The sequence below is a fragment of the Palaemon carinicauda genome, chromosome 42 (genome assembly GCF_036898095.1).
Source record: "Palaemon carinicauda isolate YSFRI2023 chromosome 42, ASM3689809v2, whole genome shotgun sequence".
Classification (NCBI taxonomy): Eukaryota; Metazoa; Arthropoda; class Malacostraca; order Decapoda; family Palaemonidae; genus Palaemon; species Palaemon carinicauda.
In genome coordinates this window covers 22305355-22325558 of record NC_090766.1, presented here as the reverse complement: position 1 = coordinate 22325558, position 20204 = coordinate 22305355, and the positions used below count along the sequence as shown (strand labels likewise).

The 20204-nt window shown below is 51.1% G+C and overlaps 1 protein-coding gene across 3 annotated transcripts in view; it reads right to left on the bottom strand.

Annotated features, from left to right (window-relative positions):
* LOC137633285 (ras-related protein Rab-33B-like) overlaps positions 1 to 20204 on the bottom strand; it is a 116604-nt gene that overhangs the window by 27805 nt on the left and 68595 nt on the right. The window contains exon 1 of one of the 3 annotated variants that reach the window (XM_068365499.1): positions 20071 to 20187. The exons of the other annotated variants lie outside the window; for them this stretch is intronic. The gene's annotated coding sequence lies outside the window, so the exon portion shown is untranslated. Of the gene's footprint in view, positions 1 to 20070; positions 20188 to 20204 lie in introns of those variants that run through there. 3 annotated transcript variants of the gene reach the window in all.

Genomic DNA, 20204 nt, shown 5'->3' with positions numbered 1-20204 from the left:
GATACTTCCACCTTCGGCACTTGTTTGCGGAATCTCCCGATGACGGTATCCCTTCTCATGAATATAGCATTCGCACACAAGTTGACAATGTGGTGCAACAGGAACTCGAGAGTTTGGGTACCCGATATCAGGAAAGACTCCAAAGTCTTCCTGGCTGACTCCTTCAAGAGATCGTGGGAGCGGAACATGAAGCCCAAGGATCCTAGACCTAGATCAAGCCACGAAGCAGCCTGCATGGTGTACTTCACACCTCTCTCTATGTTAAGGAGCTCAATTGCCGAGAGGGAGGCCCACAGAGAGGAGAGGGTTTGAGTTGGAAGACCCTTCGTTAGGGACTACACTGAAGGGTTAAGGGACATGGTGGAATGAGGTTCCCCTTAGATCTCATAGTACTTCTTTTGTAAGACAAAAGGAAGTGGAAGAGACCGGGAGGAGGAACTTGCCCTCAAGGAACTAGAAGTTCCGACTACCTCAGCGATAGCATTCCTTTTGGCGACTGTCAAGCCTTTAGACCAGGACAAAGCTACAATGGACCTGGAAGGCTTCTGGGTCATGAATATTTCATCGAGAACCATGTCCTTACCCTCCAAGGTGGTGGAACTATGAGTAAACAGCCTATTAATGGCCCTCATACAAGAAAGGACCTACAAAAAGGTGTGCTCCAACTCACGTCTCTCTTGCTCAGAGTGGTAGTTCGGACTAGCCACCTTTGGAGGACTCTCATCATTGGTATCCAAGGAGTCGTCCACCTATAGGCTCATGTCCAGAGCCTGGGGTAGGTCAGGGTTGTCAACAATGTCGCTTGAGGGACCCACCACAGGGGACCTTCTCTGTGCCTCAGCCATACGCGTTTCCCTTGCTGCAGCGTTCTTGGGTTTCGTCTTGGTGTCTTTCAACTCCCTACGCACCTCTGGAGGAGGTAAGGAAATTGGACACTGGTCCGGAGGCACTACCTCAATTTCTTGAGGATTGAAGGGATGAATAGTTATCTCCCTGAGCGAGCGTGTCCCTACTTTGTCCTAGGACGGATGATGTCCGCGTGAGGTGGAGTTATGCCTCTAATCCTTCTCTTCTGCCTCTTGGTCATGGTTTCCCTTGCCTTCACCGGGGTAAAGGGTAGGTTGGCCATGTAAGATTCAGAAATTCGAGGTCCCTCGGCACGTGATCGGGATGGGGGTGATCTGTGAGCCTTGTCCGACACTGATCTCCTAGGATCTAGACTCCCAACCGACGAACTCGAAGAGGATTCCAAAGGAATCCTAGGGGTCGCTCTGACTTGGTAGTTGGAGGTTGTGGCGGTGGAGGAGCCACACCCAGAGACTTCTGCAGGGTGGAGAGAAAAGTGCTCACCCATGCAGGAAGCTCAGAACCTCCAAGTAAGTCATGGGCTTCCCTTGGAGATCTAAGAGAACATCCCCTAGGGGGATCTCTAGAAGGAGCCTTAGTCGTCGCAGGGGAGAGTCTCCTTGAATTCCTCTGGAAAGGGTATCGGCCTGCCGCTGGAGATGGTAGAAGTTGGAGGCAGAGACGAAGGTGTTGGTACCGCACTTGCTTGCGGTTCCGACACATCTGCTCGTGAATTGCTCGCAAAATCGCTGGATTCACGAGTCAACGAGTGCGATTCACGAGCAGAAATGCTAGCAAAAGGAGCACTAGGAGCCACACTAAAAGAGGAAGGTCTAACGCCTTCCTGCTGCCGCAAAGAAACGCCTACGTCCGACGAAGTCGGCAGAGAGGATCTCTGAGTAGGGACAACCCTGTGCGTTCGCTGTGACGCGTTTCCAACCGTCACACAGGCGAACGCTTTGCTAATACTCCCCAGGAGGGGAAAGGCACTAGGGGTTTAGCCGGACGCCTCTCTGAGAGATGGTCAGACTCATGATAAGGTTCGGTCCGAGGTTGTTTAGGTGAAGGTCGGGTTGAGGGGCTACACGCTGATGGGCTACGCGAACGCCTACCTCTACCTCTAGACCTTGATTGTAAATGTGCGGTTCGCGATCGTGAACCGGAGTGTCTAGCACTTGTTCGAGAACGGTGTGAGCGTCGTGACTGCCTAGCTTGCAAACGTGAGCATCAGCCTCGCGAACGTGAACGTCGTTCTTATGAACGGTGCCCTCGCGAGAGTGAAAGGCACCCTAGTGAACGGGAGCGTCGTCCTCGTGATCTAGATCGAAGGGAAGATCTAATACGTGAGCGTGAAGATCTAAAACACGGCTTCTGGATCTAAATCTAGACTGTGCTCATGATCGTGCAGAGCGCAAACGCGAGACTTCTCCTCGTGAAGAGTAACACCTCCGAGGAGAGCGTTGAAACAGGAGGTCTCATCAGCGAGAAGCTCTAGAGTATGAACGCCTTCCAGAAGAAGAGCATTTGGATCGTGATGAACTACGATCCATCTAATCTTCCGACCGTCGCGAATGGCGATTAGGGGAAGTGTGTCCAGAAGATGGTGATGCTCGTCCTTTTGTGCTGCTAGTGGTAGGAGTGCTGATCCCTGGAAGATCAACACCTGCAACCGGCGGGTTCCTGTAGGAAGAAACAAAGGGTTGGAGGTTACAGGGCGATGAGCTCCCAGTATGGTGAGTGGGGTCATCATCAGCAGGAGGCCGTTGGAGAGGCTAACGCGTTTTATCACCTTGTCCGTGCGTGGAAGGTCCAGGAGAAGGCGACAGATGTACTTCCCACAGTTCCAGAGCGTGAGATGTTGAGGGCTCTGGAGAAGGGTCCTTCCTAGCACCAAACTGAAGGAGATACAGAAGTTCTTCCTTCGAAGGGGGTCCCGAAATCCCTAATGTTGGCCACACCTACAGAACATCTGAAGTGGAGAATGGCTCCCTGGAAGCTGGAAGTGAAGTTGCTCCTCTAGGGGAAGCAACAGCCACCCCAGTACCCCGGGGTTGCCAAAGAGTTAGTTGGTCTGCGCACCTACTCGATCATCCCTCGGAAGAGCGCGAGTGAGAAGAAACTTTTGAGAGAGATTTGGGGGTGCGAGACGAAGAAGACTGCGCTTTCCATGCCCCTGAGGGAGAAGATCGCGCTTGGTCGCCTTCTTCCTCCGCCGTCCAAATTTCCCCCACAGAGGTAGGTCCCCCCTACACTCTGCGCAGGGTGAACCCTGCTCGCAGCGATGCCCTCTGCATGAAGAACACAGAGAGTGCGGGTTGGTCTCCAACGATGACGTGAAGCTCACCCTGGACAGGTTAGCACGAAGGCGATTGAAGAGAAAACACGCACACCTGAAAAGAAAAAGAATATAAAAAAGTCCAATGAGAGTCCAGGGAAAGAGAGGACACGTCCGATCTTTACCAAGCCAAAAGAAAAAGTGATGTACCTCACAGCTATGAAAGTATACTGTATATAAAGGTGACTCAGTACCCCTTAGCCACCTCCAGCCTACCTGCCCAAGTGGTTAGGCAGGGTTGCTATCTCGCACTTTAAGTCTAATGGCTACCTTTCAGCTTTGCCGAAAGATAATCCAAATACTGTAAATAACGGCAGGTTTGTTAGTACGGGAACAAAGGGAATTTAGGCAAAAATGACCTAAAAAGAGACGCAACCACCCGAGAAAGCGTATAAACTCCAGGAGGACTTGGGCAACTATTTAGTGATCCTTCTTTGCTTATCTCTTTCATTACAAATAAGACTGACCAAAAGACTCTACACAGGACAACACCATAATGCATACCTTTCACTGCTAAGAGAACAGTATTGATGATGGTTCACGTTATTGAGCGACATTAGACGGCCACATCTCTATCTTTATTAAATCCAAAACATTGACACTATTCAATTACATCTACATTAGAAAGTACAGTAGTTACGATGATAATTAGTCATTAACAAATATACTTATAGATTAACAGATAATCAATGGGGTACACAGGCGAGACATGTGCACAAGAAAATATCTAAAGAAAATTGAGAGAGTTGACAGGTGAGTGAGAGCGCCTCACCACTCGCCTACCTGTTTACCAAGCTTCAATGACAGTTTCCAGCGGGAATAGTGTTTATTCCATTATAAATTCTAGACATAACAAACCGTAAAATATACAGAGAAGAAGCAAATATAAAGTACTCATCATATAGGCTTATGATCACATCATCAGAAAATACCTAAGTTTTTTCTCATTAATCACCCATATATGAAATCTGTAAAACCAACAGCTTGCATTCTGCTGCCAGCAATAGCCAGTTCTAAAAGTTATTAACAATGTCCTTTGTCACCACTCTTTAACATTTACCTTTTCCCTCTGATCTATTCAAAGCAAGCTGGCAAATTTCTTCAAATATTATATTAATTCAATTTTCATTCTCTAATTCAGGACCAAATAATTTTGGGCAACCTTCTATGTGCCAAGAAATGGGATTCAATGGTCTGGTAAAACCACTTATATTACCAAGCATTTACTTAAAATGTGTGACTGACTGTGCTAACTCTAGTCTAGAGGATATATCATGGTCTAATGTAAATCTGACAAAATCAAATTTAAATTTCTGGGCTCGACCTGTGTCGCTCCGTGAAATGCTCCTCTAGCACCATTTCTAAGGCATAGTTATTGCTGAATATACCAGAGAAAAAGAGATGCATGGAATGCCCGGAATAAACCTAGCTCGCTCACTCTTTGAGTGTCAGTATAGAAAACTGGGGCGTGATTGAACCACGAACATAGGTCCCTCACCAATTAGTCCTCTCCTTCATCAACATCCCCTGGAACAACGAGGTGCCGTTCTACACCCATCTGCTGCCTCCTACTACGACTATCCTTCTCCATCCCCACATCTCCCCACCCCCTATCCTCATTCCTCAACAGCACCTGCGTTGGTCAGACGTGTTTTATTTTGCTCTGTGGTGTTTTGTGTTTTTGAAGATGTCCGACGCTTTAGAGATCCCTGCTCCCAAGTTGAGTATTATATTTGTCTGTTTGGGATTTCTAGGTAGCAACACTCATTCATTCTTGACCGTGTTTGGTTTTTTTGTTATCGCCGCTTGTTGTTCCCTTTCGGCGGTTTGCCGTGGCCATTTTGGTGTCGCTTCCTCGTGATCTCTGTTTATCGGGCTTTCATTTAGTTCCTCATACTATTTGTAAGCCCTTGTTTATGTTTTGAACATCTATTTTAATATTTTGGCATGATCATATTTTATCATTATTATTTATAGCGAGTTACACCCTTCAGGTTTTTTAGCGCTGAGCTTGTTAGCCTACTTGGCCGATCCGTAAGTGGTTTCGGTGGGTAGCCTTTCCTGCCAGCCTTTATGTTTTGAGTTCTTTTCGGGGAGAACACGTTCTCATTTTGGTTGTTCTGGATCGTTATTTTCCCGATTTCGGAAGCCTTTTTGGTGTTTATTTGCCTTGTACCCTTTCCGTTTCGGCTTTTTCCCTATTTGGAAAGGTTTAGTTTTTATTTCATATCACCGTGTTCTTTTCCCCCTAATGTTCTCATTTTGCGTGTTAGCTTTTATTTTAGTCATTATTTACGTCTGCCATTATATATTGTGTTATTTCATACGTTAGCAGGAGCTACATGCTTGCCACCGTTTCGGGTTTTTCCTTTGTGTTTCGGTGGGTGGCCTCCCCCTCCCTTCGATCACAATGGTCACCTGATTTTGTTCTGGTCCCCCCCCCTCCTCTTGGGTCCTTCCCCTTACGCCTTCGCCTCCCTCTTCTTAGGAGGAGGTTGGCTTTGGTCACGTGCTCTCTGATAGAAAAATGGGAAGTTCCTCGAGGTGGGGGGCTGGCCCATATGCTCCCTACGTTGGTGTGGGTAGCGCTCTCTTCTCACTTCGCCTCAGTTGGCCACCAGGCGTTAGAGACTGGGTATGCGCCTTGTCCCATATTGGTCCTCTTGCTGACCAACTCCAATCCATGAACTCTTTCGGACAGAGGCTGCAAAACCCGAGTCCATGATGGAGTCTCTTTTGAGATCTGGCCTCCCACAACAACAGCAGTTTGTGGTCAGGATGCTTCGAAGCTCCCGGCTTTTGTGAAAAGCAGCCCATGGAGGTTGGCTCTGCATGCCCCATTCTCAGAGGGCATGTTAATGATTGAAGGTTGTGGAACCCGGCCGGTGGAGGACTGAGTTTTATCCACCGGGTTTGCAGTTCCCATTCCCAGGTTACGCGCGCTTGATGGATGAGGCGCTTGTTAGGGTGGATAAGGTGCTGAGGGAGACTGTTATCTTTCCTAAGGAGCAGGCTCAGTCCGCCTGGCTCCGGACCCTCATTGAATGGGACTGTGTCAATACGAAGTTGACTCCTCATAAAGGCACATATACTATGTTCGTTGTTGAGGAGCTCACTCCTACTCCGTGCACCATCAAAGTGGCGGATCTTACCGTGGCGGCGGTAATGGAAGAAAAGCCTATGCCTCAACTTCGGGAGACCGATTTAACTTCCTTGCTTCTCATGGGGGATCAAGATTGCTAGGTTGATGCTCCGTCGACCTTCACTGTGGGGAAGTTGGCTCCGGACTGTGCTACAACTCAGTTTAGTGAACTTCTTCCTCAGTTGCCTGATTCCTTGATTCGGGCGGAGTATGAGGCTCGAGTCCGTCTGAGTAGGTCTCTGAATTCAGTTACTATGGCGGAGATGTCTTCCTAGTATATGCGGACGAGGCTCTGTTTAAGATCCTCACTAAGTCTCTCCTTCACACCATACAGTGTGGTCTTTATGACTTCGGTGTCGCTTGCCTTGCGTGCCGTAAACATGTCTTTGCGGACGCTTCTATCCGCCATGAACCGAACAAGTTGATCAAGGCGTCGGTCTGGGGAGCAGATCTTTTCCCTGAAGACATGGTCAACACGGTTCTCAGTGAGGCAGCGCAGGTCAATCAGACCCTTCGGGTGAGGTGGGGTCTTGTATTTAAGAGGAAGTTTGACTCGGCTAACTCGCAATTGAGGGATAGGAAAAAGGCTAGATGTTTTCTCCCTTTTCAGGCTTCCCAACCTCAACCTGTGGTTCAGGCTGTGCCTGTCTCTCAGGTGACACATGCATCCCCCGCTAAATCTCAGCCCCAGCAGCAGTTCTTGCTGGTGAGCCAACCATCTTAGCCTTCGACTTCCTTCTCCACTTCTCCGGCTTTTAACCCTGCCTTTGAGTCCCAAGCCCTGATTCAGGGATATAATAGGCAGGCGAGAGGAAGTAGATCTAGAGGACCTTTTCGCTACAGGGGAGGTGGTCGAGTCTCTGGAAGGGGCCGGGGATCCCGTGGAGGCCGAGGTGGCAGGCCATCGGCAACCCAATGAGACTCCACAAGTAGGGGAGAGGCTATACTTGTTTCGCAAGAATTTGACCTTCAGCAGTTGGCCACGAAGCATAGTTTCCAACGGCCTGGGGTGGAGTTGGATTCAGGGACCCCCTCCATCGGTCGGCTTTTATCAGTGTCCAGCGCCGGAACTCACCGATTTCGCCTCTAGATCTTCTTCTCAAAAATGCGATTCAACGAATCAGGCACTTAAAGTTTCAAGGTCGCTTGTTCAGCGTGCCAAAGAAAGACTAAGATAAACGAAGGGTCATCTTAGACCTGTCTCACTTGAATACCTTCATTCAATGCGACAAGTTCTATATGCTGTCCGTCTCGTAGGTACGGACCTTACTTCCCCGTGGGGCCGTCACCACCTCTATCGATCTTACCGACGCTTACTATCATGTTCCGGTAGCGCGTCATTTTCGTCCATTTCTGGGTTTCAAGCTAGGCAATCAAGCATTCGCTTTCAAGGTGATGCCTTTCGGTCTTAACATAGCTCCAAGGGTATTCACGAAGCTAGCGGACTCGGTAGTCCAAGAGTTGAGGGCCCAGGCCGTACAGTTGTGGCCTATCTGAACGATTGGCTTATTTGGGCCAACAGCAACGAGGAATGTCGAGAGGCGACAGACAGTCATCAAGTTTCTGGAACATTTAGGGTTCCGAGTAAATTTCAAGAAGTCTCGCCTGGTTCTGGCGTCATGCTTCCAATGGTTAGGACTCCAATGGAATCTGGACATTCACAAGTTGTTGATTCCCCCGAAGAAACGGAAGGAGATCGCAAGAGCCACAAGACAGTTTCTAGGAGCCAAATTTACGTCTCGGAGGAACCAGGAGAGGGTTCTGGGTTCTCTCCAGTTTGCTTCCATCACGGACTTTATGTTGAAAGCCAGGTTGAAAGATATCAACTGGGTGTGGCGGTCCAGAGCGAACGTCAGTCTCCGGGACAAGGTTTCAAAAATTCCAGCTATTCTCAAGAAAAGGCTCCTCCCATGGACGAAAGTCAGGAATTTGGCAAAGTCGGTGCCCCTTCAGTACCCTCCGCCAGCGTTGGTAGTCCATACGGATGCCTCCTTCACCAGGTGGGGGGGTTACTCCCCGTTCAAGGAAGTACAGGGCTTGTGGTCAGTGACCTTTCGTCAAATGCACATCAATATTCTGGAAGCCATGGCCGTCTTCCTGACCCTGAAGAAGCTCTCCTCGTCGTGGAATCAGCATATCAGGTTGGTTCTGGACAGCGCAGTGGTTGTTCATTGCATCAACAGGTGAGGCTCCAAGTCCAGACACATCAATCATGTAATGATTGCCATCTTTTCCTTGGCGGCAAAGAACCATTGGCATCTGTCAGCGGTTCACCTAGAGGGCGTCAGAAATGTCGTAGCCGATGCCCTATCTCGGGTGACTCCCTTAGAATCGAAATGGTCTCTGGACCGCCAGTCGTTCCGTTGGATTTGCCACCAGGTTCCAGGTCTCCAGGTGGACTTCTTCGCCACGAAAGCCAACCACAAACTCCGATGTTACGTAGCCCCCAACCTGGACCCTCAGGCTTATGCCACGGATGCCCAGGCTTATGCCGCGGATGCCATGTCTCTCGACTGGAACACCTGGCAGAGGATCTACCCGTTTCCACCGGTCAACATGTTAATGCGAGTTTTGGACAGGCTTCGGTCTTTCCACGATCAAGTGGCCCTCGTGGCTCCCAACTGGCCGAAGAGCAATTGGTTTCCTCTCCTAGTGGAGCTGGGTCTTCAGCCTCAGCGACTTACCAACCCGTTGCTGACTCAAACAGTACAAACTCGCAGTGTGTCAGCTTCCTCAGGAATTCTGAGAGCCCGAACTTTATGGACTTCATAAAATTTGCTGCTCAGAAGGATGCTGCTATCGATCATCTTGACACTTTGTTCCTGGAGTCGGATAAGAGAGATTCTACCCTTCGGCAGTATGATTCTGCTGTTAAGAAGTTGGCAAAGTTTCTCAGGGATTCGGATGTTAGAACGATGACTCCCAATCTAGCAGTTACCTTTTTTCTAACTTTGTTTGAAGGGGGTTTAGCTGCAAGGAGCATTACCACGATTAAAACCGCCTTGAAGATAATTTTTCAATCCGGGTTCAATATTGATCTTTCGGATTCATACTTTGCATCCATTCCCAGAGCTTGTGCTAGATTGAAACCAGCAACTCGACCTACTGCGGTTTCTTGGTTTCTCAATGATGTCCTTAAGTTGGCTTCTGACACTGATAATGATTCTTGCTCGTACATAACGCTCCTTAGGAAAACGTTATTTTTGTTGAGTTTGGCTTCCGGGGCTAGAATATATGAGCTATCAGCCTTATCAAGAGATCCAGGCCACATTGATTTTCTTCCGTCTGGGGAGGTCTTACTCTCGCCGGATAGATGGTTCTTAGCTAAAAATGAGGATCCCCAGTCTAGATGGACCCCGTGGAAAATTGTTCCACTTACTCAGGATCCTTCCCTGTGTCCTGTTTACACTCACAAGGATTATTTGCGTAGAACTTCTACTATATCTTCAGGTCCTTTGTTTATTCGGGAACGTGGCGGAACTCTTTCCCTGAAGGGGATTAGGCAGCAAATACTTTATTTTATTAAACAAGCCAATCCTCCCTCGGTTCCTCATGCCCATGATGTCCGGGCTGTGGCAACCTCAGTTAATTATTTCCATCACATGAATTTTGAAGATTTGAAATGGTACACTGGATGGAAATCTCCTACAATCTTTAAACATCACTATTTAAAATCCTTGGAGGCCCTTAAATTTGCGACAGTGGCGGCTGGGAGTATAATTCCTCTAGATAGAGATGAACCATTGTAACTAGGTCCTATTTTCTTTCCCCCTTTTTTCTTTTGATCTTGTCTCCTTATAAGGAGCGGATTTATCCTGCCTTGCCTACTCCCCCTACCGTCCTTTGTTGTGATTTTGATTTACGTCCTAACCTCGGTTTACATTGTATGATTTGCATTTGTAATTCTATTTGTTGTAATGGCATTTTTATTTTGAGAGTTTACCCAGTATATCTGTCTGTTTTGTATACCTTGTGTTTCATGTTTGTAAATATTTTTGTGTTATTAAACTCTCTTTTTGCATTATATGTTTTTGGTTTCAGTTCCTTATGTTTAACTCTTCCCAAGCTTGAACCATTTCTCTATTTTGATTTCACGGAGCGACACAGGTCGAGCACTGAAAAGGGATTTTGATGAAGGAAAAATCTATTTCTGGGCGAGGAACCCTATGTCGCCCAGTGAACCCACCCTTTTCCTTTTTCCCTCACCCTGGTTGGTCCAAGCTTCGGGTGCTGGGAGGAATGAGGATAGGGGGTGGGGAGATGTAGGGGTGGAGAGGGATAGTCGTAGTAGGAGGCAGCAGACAGGTGTAGGACGGCACCTCGTTGTTCCAGGGGATGTTGATAAAGGAGAGGACTAATTGGTGAGGGACCTATGGTAGTGGTTCAATCAAGCCCGTTTTCTATACCGACACTCAAAGAGTGAGCGAGCTAGATTTATTCCTGGCATTCCATGCATCTCTTTTTCTCTGGTATATTCAGCAATAACTATGCCTTAGAAATGGTGCTAGAGGAGCATTCCACAGAGCAACTCAGGTTCCTCGCCCAGAAACAGATTTTCCTTCGTCAAAATCCCTTTTTTGACATCCTTAATCAACTAATCAAGACAACTTGACAACATAATTCACAATGCTATTGATCAAATTAATTTTTAAGATTCCCAAAACTAATTTTCTGTAGTTTAGGTTATATTAATAAGCCAGGTAGGATAACTCGACTCAATCTGGTACTGTATATAGAACGGTAGACTATTACCATATGTACCAAACGGCGAAAAATAAACAAAAGTAGTCTAAACCATCAAATAAACATGACAAATTCGTAGATAATTTGTATTTTTCCTAACTATACAAACCTTAGCTATTTACATGGGGTAATTACTTCGGTGTAGCTGAATGACGAGCCATAAAAGTTTTAACGAGGGTTTCCTACCCCGCCGCTAGTTAGCGGGGGGGGGGGGGGGGGGGGGAGGGTAGGGAGGGGTAGCTAGCTAACTCCCCCCCTTACACACACACCGGTGAAAGGCTCACTTTACTTAGAGGTAGGACTTATCTTGGGGGACAGGGCTGGCGGGCACATATGTGTAAATAGCTAAGGTTTGTATAGTTAGGAAAAATAAAAATTATCTACGAATTTTTCATTTGTTCCATAACTGAAATACAAACCCCGCTATTTACAAGGGGTGACTTAACCCATAGGAAGGGTGGTAAGTACCCTGCCATACTGGCTTTGGCTTGCCCAGGGACCCCGAACCCGAGTTTGTACGAACTCAAGGGGTGAGGGGTCCTTGCTCCTCGCTGGCAGTTGTGAAACTGCTGCGGCCTACGTAAGCTGTGTGTGAAGGTGAGAAGTGACTCGTCCTAGGAAGTTGACCTGGAGTTTTTCAGATGGAAATCTAGGCTAGGACTCTCCCAATACCACCTCGTCAGGGTATGGGGACAGGACATTATTACATCTTAATACTAGGAACACAAGGAAGCATGGTTTACCTGCAGAGGTTCGAGGTCAGCTGTGCAAAGGACCCAGGATGCTGTTTTCTCCAAGGGAGGAGAGGATGAAGAAAAGAATAAGGGCCAGACAGATCTTTTCATTCACGCAGACTAAAACCGGGTAACAATGCCCTCAACCTTCTGCTACTTGTCCAATAAGGAGCCTGAGGTTAGACCAGCTGTTGTGCAGCCACCACAGGGCCGATAGAGAACGTATCGAGCCTCCTGTGTGTCACGTCTTGCAGGTAGTGGGTCGTGAAGGTGGTCTGACGCTCCCACACCCCAGCTTGCAGGACCTGTGTCACTGAAAAGTTCTTCTTGAAGGCCAGGGACGTAGCCACGCCCCTGACGTCATGCGCTCTAGGGCGACGTGACGGAGGAGGGTCAGGATTCAAGGCCAGATGTATTACCTTGCGAATCCAGGCCGAGATGGTATTTCTGGTGACCCTCCTCTTCGTCTCCCCGGTGCTCACGAACAAAGCTCGCACCTGGGGGCGAACTGCAGCTGTTCTTTTAAGATACAACCTCAGACTCCTGACTGGGCACAGTAGGAGATGGTCTGGGTCATCTGTTACAGAACGGAGACTCGAAACCCGGAAGGAGTCGAACCTTGGGTCCGGCACCCCTGGGTTCTGAGTCTTGACAACAAACTCAGGGACGAAGCTGAACGTTACCTCCCCCATCCCCTTGAATGGGCGACGTCGTACGAGAGACCATGAAGCTCAGTGACTCGCTTGGCCGAGGCCAAAGCTAGCAGGAACACCGTCTTCCAGGTAAGGTGGCGATCAGAAGCCTGGCGTAATGGTTCGTTGAGAGGTCTCTTAAGAGACCAGAGAACTCGAACCCCGTTCCATAGAGGAGGTCTCACTTCCGACTGAGGGCAGTTAAGTTCGTAACTCCGTATGAGGAGAGAAAGTTCCAGCGAGGAGGAAATGTCCATTCCTTTAAGCCTGAAGGCAACACTTAAGACTGAGCGATAGCCTTTCACTGCCGAGACTGAAAGGCGCATTTCCTCCCGCAGATAAACGAGGAACTCCGCTATTGCTGGTAAAGTGGCATTGAGGGGAGAGATACCCCTTCCATGGCACCAACCACAGAAAACTCGCCACTTCGCCTGGTAGACTCCTGCGGATGACTTGCGCAGGTGGCCAGACATCCTGTTCGCAACTTGTTGCGCTCTCTCTGTGAGGAGATGCTGGATAGTCTCCAGGCGTGAAGTCGAAGCGAAGCTACGGCTTTGTGGTATGTTGGAGTGTGGTTGTTTGAGTAGCTCGCGACGTGGAGTGAGCTCCCTCGGAATCTCTGTGAGGAGTTGCAGAAGGTCCGGGAACCACTCTGCATGATGCCATAGCGGAGCTATCAAGGTCATTGAGAGATTGACCGATGTTCAGGTCTTGTTGAGTACCCTCCACATCAGACAGAACGGGGAGAAGGCGTACACATCGACGTTGTTCCACCGTTGTTGGGAGGCATCCTGCCAGACAGCCTTGGGGTCCGGGACTGGGGAGCAGTACAGCGGGAGCTTGGTGTTCAGCGCTGTAGCGAACAGATCCACCGTCGGGAAACCCACAAAGTCAGGACTTTGTTGGCTATCTGAGGATCCAAAGACCACTCGGTACTCACTATCTGCGTCGCTCTGCTCAGACTGTCGGCGAGCACATTCCTTTTGCCCGGAATGAAGCGAGCCGCTAGTGAAATCGAGTGGACTTCGGACCATCTCAGGATCTCTACTGCAAGATGGGATAGCTGTTCCGAAAAGGTACCTCCCTGCTTGTTGATATAAGCCACCACCGTGGTGTTGTCGCTCATCACCACCACAGAGTGGCCCGCCAGGACTTGGTGGAACTTTTGAAGTGCCAGGAACACGGCCTTCATTTCTAGCAGGTTTATGTGAAGGTACCTTTCTGATTATGACCACAGGCCTGAGGTCCTGTGGTTCAGAACGTGGGCCCCCCACCCTTTGTTTGATGCGTCCGAGAACAGCATCAAATCTGGGGAAGGGACGAGAAGATCCACTTCCTTTCGTAGGTTCTCGTCTGCCACCCACCAACTGAGGTCCGCCAGTTCCGCAGGTCCCTTAGGGATCAAGGTGTCCGGGGAGTCGTGTCCTTGACTTCACCGGGACTTGAGTCGCCACTGGAGGGATCTCATCCTGAGGCGACTGTTGGGAAGGAGACGGGTCAGGGAGGAGAGGTGGCCGAGGAGACGAAGCCACGATTGGGCTGGGAGTTCTTTTCGATTGAGGAAAGGTCTCGCAACCTTCCTCAGCCTTGCTATCCTTTCGTCTGATGGGAAGGCTTTGTGGAGATTGGTGTCTATGACCATGGCTAGATATACCAGTTTCTGAGAGGGCTGCAGGGAGGACTTCTCGAGATTTACCACAATGCCTAGATCCTGGCAAACTTCGAGGAGTTTGTCTCGGTGGCGAAGAAGGGTTGCCTCCAAGTTTGCTAGGATCAGCCAGTCGTCCAGATAACGAAGGAGACGGATGCCGATCCTGTGGGCCCACGAAGAGATGATGGTGAATACTCTGGTGAACACCTGAGGGGCTGTGGAGAGACCGAAACACAGCACCTTGAACTGGTAAATCTTGGCAAAATCTTAGGTACTTCCTTGAAGACGGATGGACTGGGATCTGGAAGTACGCGTCCTTCAGGTCCAGTGTACACATGAAGTCTAGTGGTCTCACCGCAAGTCTGACAGTGTCTGCCGTCTCCATGCTGAACGGAGTCTGCTTGACAAACCCGTTCAGGGTCGAGAGGTCGATGACTGGTCTCCAGCCTCCAGATGCCTTTCTCACAAGAAAGAGTCGACTGTAGAAGCCAGGGGACCCGTCTACAACCTCCTGGAGAGCGTCCTTCTTCATCATGGTCTGGACTTCTGCCCGAAGGGCCTGCCCTTTTGCCGATCCCATGGCAAAAGAGCTCAACGACACTGGATTCGCTGTCAGGGGAGGTAGAGAGGCTGTGAATGGGACGCGATAACCTAGAGTGATCACGGAGATCGTCCAGGCATCCACCCCGAGTTGCTGCCACCTTGTCGCGCAACTCTGTAGGCATCCCCCCACTGGTGGACATGCAGGGGGATTGCCAACCCTAGGGTTTCCGGCCTTGGCTGGTACCTCTAGGGTTTCTGCCTCCCCTGGAGGACTTCTTGCCCCTTCTGCTCTTGGTAGGAAAGGGCTTAGACACCTTGGGCTTCGCTGTGGTCGTCTTCTTTGTGTCCTTAGCCGGACGGGGCTGCTGGACCGCTGGAGGTTTGTAGGGCCTCGATGTCAGGGCCCTGTGGATGAGGGAATCCTGGTTGGATTTCCTCCACCTCTCAGCAGTGAGCTCCACGTCCTTAGGCTCAAACAGGCTCTTACTGAGAACGGAAGAGTGTCTGAGCCTGCTAGCCTCTGCACTGGGGAGCTTATGATGGAACCTCTCGGCCACAGCGTCCCGACGCTTGAGGATCGTATTGGCCCACAAGCTCAAGACTTGGTGGGCCAGAAACTCAATGGTCCATGTGCCCGAGAGTAGGAAAGTCTCCAGCGCTTTCCGGGTGCTTTCTTTGGAGAGGTCCTCGGACCGCACCAGGATGCCCAGAGACCCCAGCCAGATGTCGAGCCACGAAGTTGCCTGCATGGCACACTTGGTGACCTTCTCCTGGCTTAGGATCTCAGTGGCTGAGAAGGACACGTGCTGGTTGGAGAGTCACTCAAGAGGGACTCCCCCTGTTAGTTCTTCCACAGAGTGGTGTAAGGGAAGACTCAGACAAGACTCCTCGAGGATCTCGAAGTACCTCCTCTGATGGACTCGAGGAGGAGGGAGGAGCTTGTTACCGGCACTCGATCTGCTGGAGGAGGCAAGCTCAGAGAACTGGCCCTCGACCTTGTCCCTGGCACTCTTCATCCCCTGAGACCAGGGCAAAGCTGCACTGGCCCTAGAGGGTTTCTGGATGCCATAAACGCGGTCCAGGACCGTGTCCTTCCCTTCGCGAGATGGGACCTCAGGGTCCAGGATCCCATTGAGGTTCCTCATGAGGGTCAAGACTTGCCAGAACGTGTGTTCTGACTCCTGGTGCTCTCCCCCTGAAGGACTGGCAGCGAAGTCTCCCGTCCCCAGTGGCTCTTCCTGGGGGGAAACGTGGATATCCTCGACAGCTCTAGACGGTTCCTGCCTGATCCTCGCTGACGATTTGGGAATCGTCTTAAGAGTCCTTAGGCTTCCTCCTGGGCGGGATACAGGACTCAAGCAGCGAAGGGGGTAGGCTCTTCTCCACCTCTGGACGAGACGACCTCTCAGGGAGAGGCAGAGCCTCCTCCATTGGTGCGATGGGGGAGTGGTCCGGCTCATCCGACTCTCCCGAGGAGGGGTAATCTTCCTACGCAGGGGAGGGAGAAAAGGTCTGGGGGGGAGAAGGAGCCTTGCGCAAGGATCTGCAAGGAGACAGAATAGGCCTCGGAGGAGGTTCCACGGGAGAGACTCCTCTCTTCCTCTTCAGGGGGGAGGAAGCTGCCGCTGGTTTGTGGCCCGAGTCTGAGAGAGCGGGCTTAAAAGCCTGCACCAGGGCTCTGACTAGGGTGCCGAACCAGGGCTGCTGGCTGACAGTTGTGCTGTCAGACACCCCCTCTGGAGGGAAGGGGATCGAGGGATCCCTAGAAGGAGTCGACAAACGAGGGTTCGCCTGTAGGACTGAAAGAGAAGAGTCCCTAGACCTGTCCGGGAAGCACCCCTCCTCTGGCGAGCGCGCTGGTCTGCGCTTGCGGGGAGGGGAACGAGACGAAGAACTGTCCGCCTGGCGGCGCTCGCGCTGGGGCTTGTGTGCCGGGCCCTGGTCAGGGTCGCGCGTGAATGGCTGGCGCTATACTGGAATCTCGTGCGCGCATCCGCGCGGACGGGGGCAGGCGCAATGGCGTACAGGCGGGGATACAGGAGCGATGGAGTGATGGCGCGTTGGTGATAGAGCGGGTGCGAGGGCGCGTGAGGGCGCAGCGGCTGGAGCGGGAGCGTGGATGCGAGAGCGCGTAGGCGATGGCGAGGGCGTGTGGCGAGCAGGAGCCGGCGCGGGAGGCGGCCGAACATGCGGGCGCGCAGCGACCTGATGCGGCCCCGAAGGGCGCGAGATAACGGGGGCGCCTGAGCGCGTGTCCGGAAGAACCGGGCGAGGGCGCGTGAGCGCTGGAGCAGGGTCGCGAGCGGCCGGGATGGCGCGTTGGCGCGGAGGTTGGCTCTGGTCAGATAAGACCAGCATGCTCGCCTGTGGGTGCGTTGGCCGCGCATCAGGATGCGGTCGCACCGGAGTGCGTTGCTGTGGCGGCCGCGCAGTTGGATGAGGGTGCTCCGGTGTACGCTGAAGGGTTACCTTGGTCGCCTTGAATACGGGAACGGGGCGTGTAGCAGGAACATGGGGCGTAACCGGAGCGTCGTGCACGGTTGCATCATATGCAAGCTTGCGCGGTCTAGAGGGAGAGCCCAGAGGCGGCCGTGAGCGCCCGTGCGCTAACTTGGGAGCCTCCTGGGCGACGCGCTGAGATGTCGTAGCGCGTTGGTGAGCGCATGGGCGCTGGAGCTGGAACCGCGCGTCTCCCCAGACGGGTGCGACGAGTCTGGAGGAACCTGTGGGCGCCCGTGCGCCAGCGGAGGTGCCTCTTGGACCGCGCAACGATACAGGAACTGGTGGGCGCCGGGGCGCTGGTGGGCGCGTGAGCGCAGGTGTCCGCTGGGGTACCGGTGGACACGTATGCGCAGGTGAGCGCAGGAGCGCCATATCAGGAACTGCTGGTGGGCGCGTTAGCGCAGGTGGCCGCTGGGACAGCGGTGGGCGCGTATGCGCAGGTGAGCGCTGGAGTGCCGTATCAGGAACTGCTGGTGGGCGCGTATGCGCAGGTGAGCGCTGGCACGCTATATCAGAAACTGCTGGAGGGCGCCGGGGTGCTGAAGGGCGTGGGCGCACAGAGGGACCCTGGCGCGCAGCAGGAACGGTGGCGTGAACGCGTGAGGGTGAGCGCCGTGGCGCTAAGTCAGGAACAGCAGCGTCAGCAACAGGAGAGCGCTCAGGCGGAGCCTGGTGCTTGAGGGCAAGAGGCGCGGCTTTGCTCTCAAAACCCTTCAGCCCCAAAGGGCCCGGAGACTGCGCAGTGGCAGTATCAGGTGGCGCGTCATGCGCATCAGGAGCTCTGGAAGTGGATGGTCTGGGAGACAGGTCACTATGTCCCGAAGGACGAACATCCTCCTAAGGTGATCGCGAACGATCCCCAGAGAGGTCTATGTTGGTAGCTGGCAGGACTGGTGAACGGCGAGTCATCTCCTCCGCAGAGAACTGTGGTGACGACGAGCCGAAGAGGCGCCTCTTAAGCCCCTTATAAGGGGAAGGAAGGCCTCTACAGCGAAGGGGAGGACGAGCCTTCCACCTTATATGCCCACGAGGGGCCGTGGGATCAGCAAGCTGACCATCGATGGGCCTCCGAAGAGGAGTCTCAGTAAGCGAACTCCCCCGAGGGGGAGAATCGCTGGCAGGAGAGACGGTGGGACTTAGATCCTCCCTCGAAGGATGTTCGGAGGGAGAGTCTAAGCCGTCAGCTACCTCAGCCACAGGAATGGGGGTTTGGCTAGACCCACGGGATGTCTCCGTCACAACAACGTCAACCACAGACAGAGGATCTATCTCCGGTGTAGTTGGCGATTGTTTGATGGCTGCACCCAGTTTGATCATGTCAAACAGGGCTTCCTTGGAGGGCGAACCCTGCAGCCCCAAGGAAGTCCAAAGCTGCAACAAATCATTATTAGACATAAAATCCTCCTCCGGGGGAGAAGGGGCAGCTGCCTCGCTATGGGAGGCAACTACCTCTCCCGCACCCCAGGATCGGTCAACAGCACAGCGGTCTAAGCTACCACTCGCCAGCCTCTCGGAAGAGGTCGCTCGAGGGGGAGCTTCGGAGGAGGAAAGGGCAACGGAAGAAGTAGTCCTGGAATTTTCTCTCTTCAGAGAAGCCTTTGAAGGAGAAAGATCCCTTTTGGCCTTCTTCTTACGGCGCCGGGCAAACCTCTCCCACTGGGAGGTAGACCACTCCCAACATTCAATACATACATTACCGCTATCACACCGTTGGCCCCTACAGTGAGGACACAAGGTGTGGGGATCAGAGTCGACCGCCGACATAAAGGTCCCACAAGGGCGGCCACGAAGTCCAGGGCAAGTACGCATATAGGCAGAGGCCAACTTCAATCACACTGCGAAAAAGAAAACGCAAAAAAAGACAGATTAATTATGGCAGTCAAAGTGAGGGAGAGCACAGACAGGTCTGTTCTCTTCCCGAGCCAAAAGTAAAGTGAGCCTTTCACCGGTGTGTGTGTGTGTGTGGGGGGGGGGTAAGCTAGATACCCCTCCCTAACCCCCCCCTAACTAGCGGCGGGCTAGGAAACCCTCGTTAAAACTTTTATGGCTCGTCATTCAGCTACGCCGAAGTAATTACCCCATATAAATAGCGTGGTTTGTATTTCAGTTACGGAACAAAAGGAAAATTAAAGATAGCCTTAGATGAGCTAAAAAATGTACGGGTAGTATGTACGTAGTTGGCTCACCAAATTTTTGTTCACCAAAATACTTGCATACGAGGTTACAGCGCATTGGGCAACACGTACCACTTACCAGAACAAAGGAGCAAGATGATGATGTTAAATTATGAGCGAAAATCAGTTAACAAATAAACAGCATTCATTAAACATAAATAAGCTTAAGTATGGATGACAACGGACATCTTTAAAGGATTCCCATTTTCTATGCGAGCGGCAGGCCTGGTAACCCCACGATCTTCACGTTTACCCAATGTAATTAACATAAATTTACAATGGATACATTGGCTAGGCCTACTTCACACGGAGAGTTAAGGGTACCAGAGAAAGACACAACCTTGAAACGTTGATTTTGGAAGGTACCTGACAAAGTGCACCTTTCCTTTCTTTTTCAATAACACACGTTTCCATTATTATCTTATATCTTAAATATGTAGGTTTTCTCTTATCAATTCTGGGCTATTATATATTTCATTCTCTCAATCTGTAATATATAAATGCACGAATACAATAACTCGTTCAACCGTATACCAAGGAAAAGCTATCCTTGCCTGGCCTTGGCATCTCTACGGCATACTATTTTAAATGATTAACTAAATAAACACCAATATATCACACTAATCAGATGCATATTGCAACAAAATCAACACCTGACAGTTTAAAGTAACTAAATTTCAAGCAAATAACAAATTGGGATATGCTTACGTTTCGGGAAATGTCAAAGTTGTTGTACGCGTGACGCGTCTTATGTTTACAAGTGTTGGCGGTTACATGTCAGCTGACGCCTGACAGGTTCGATCCTTGTAGTGGTTCTCATTCTAAAGGCGACACGGTCTGTC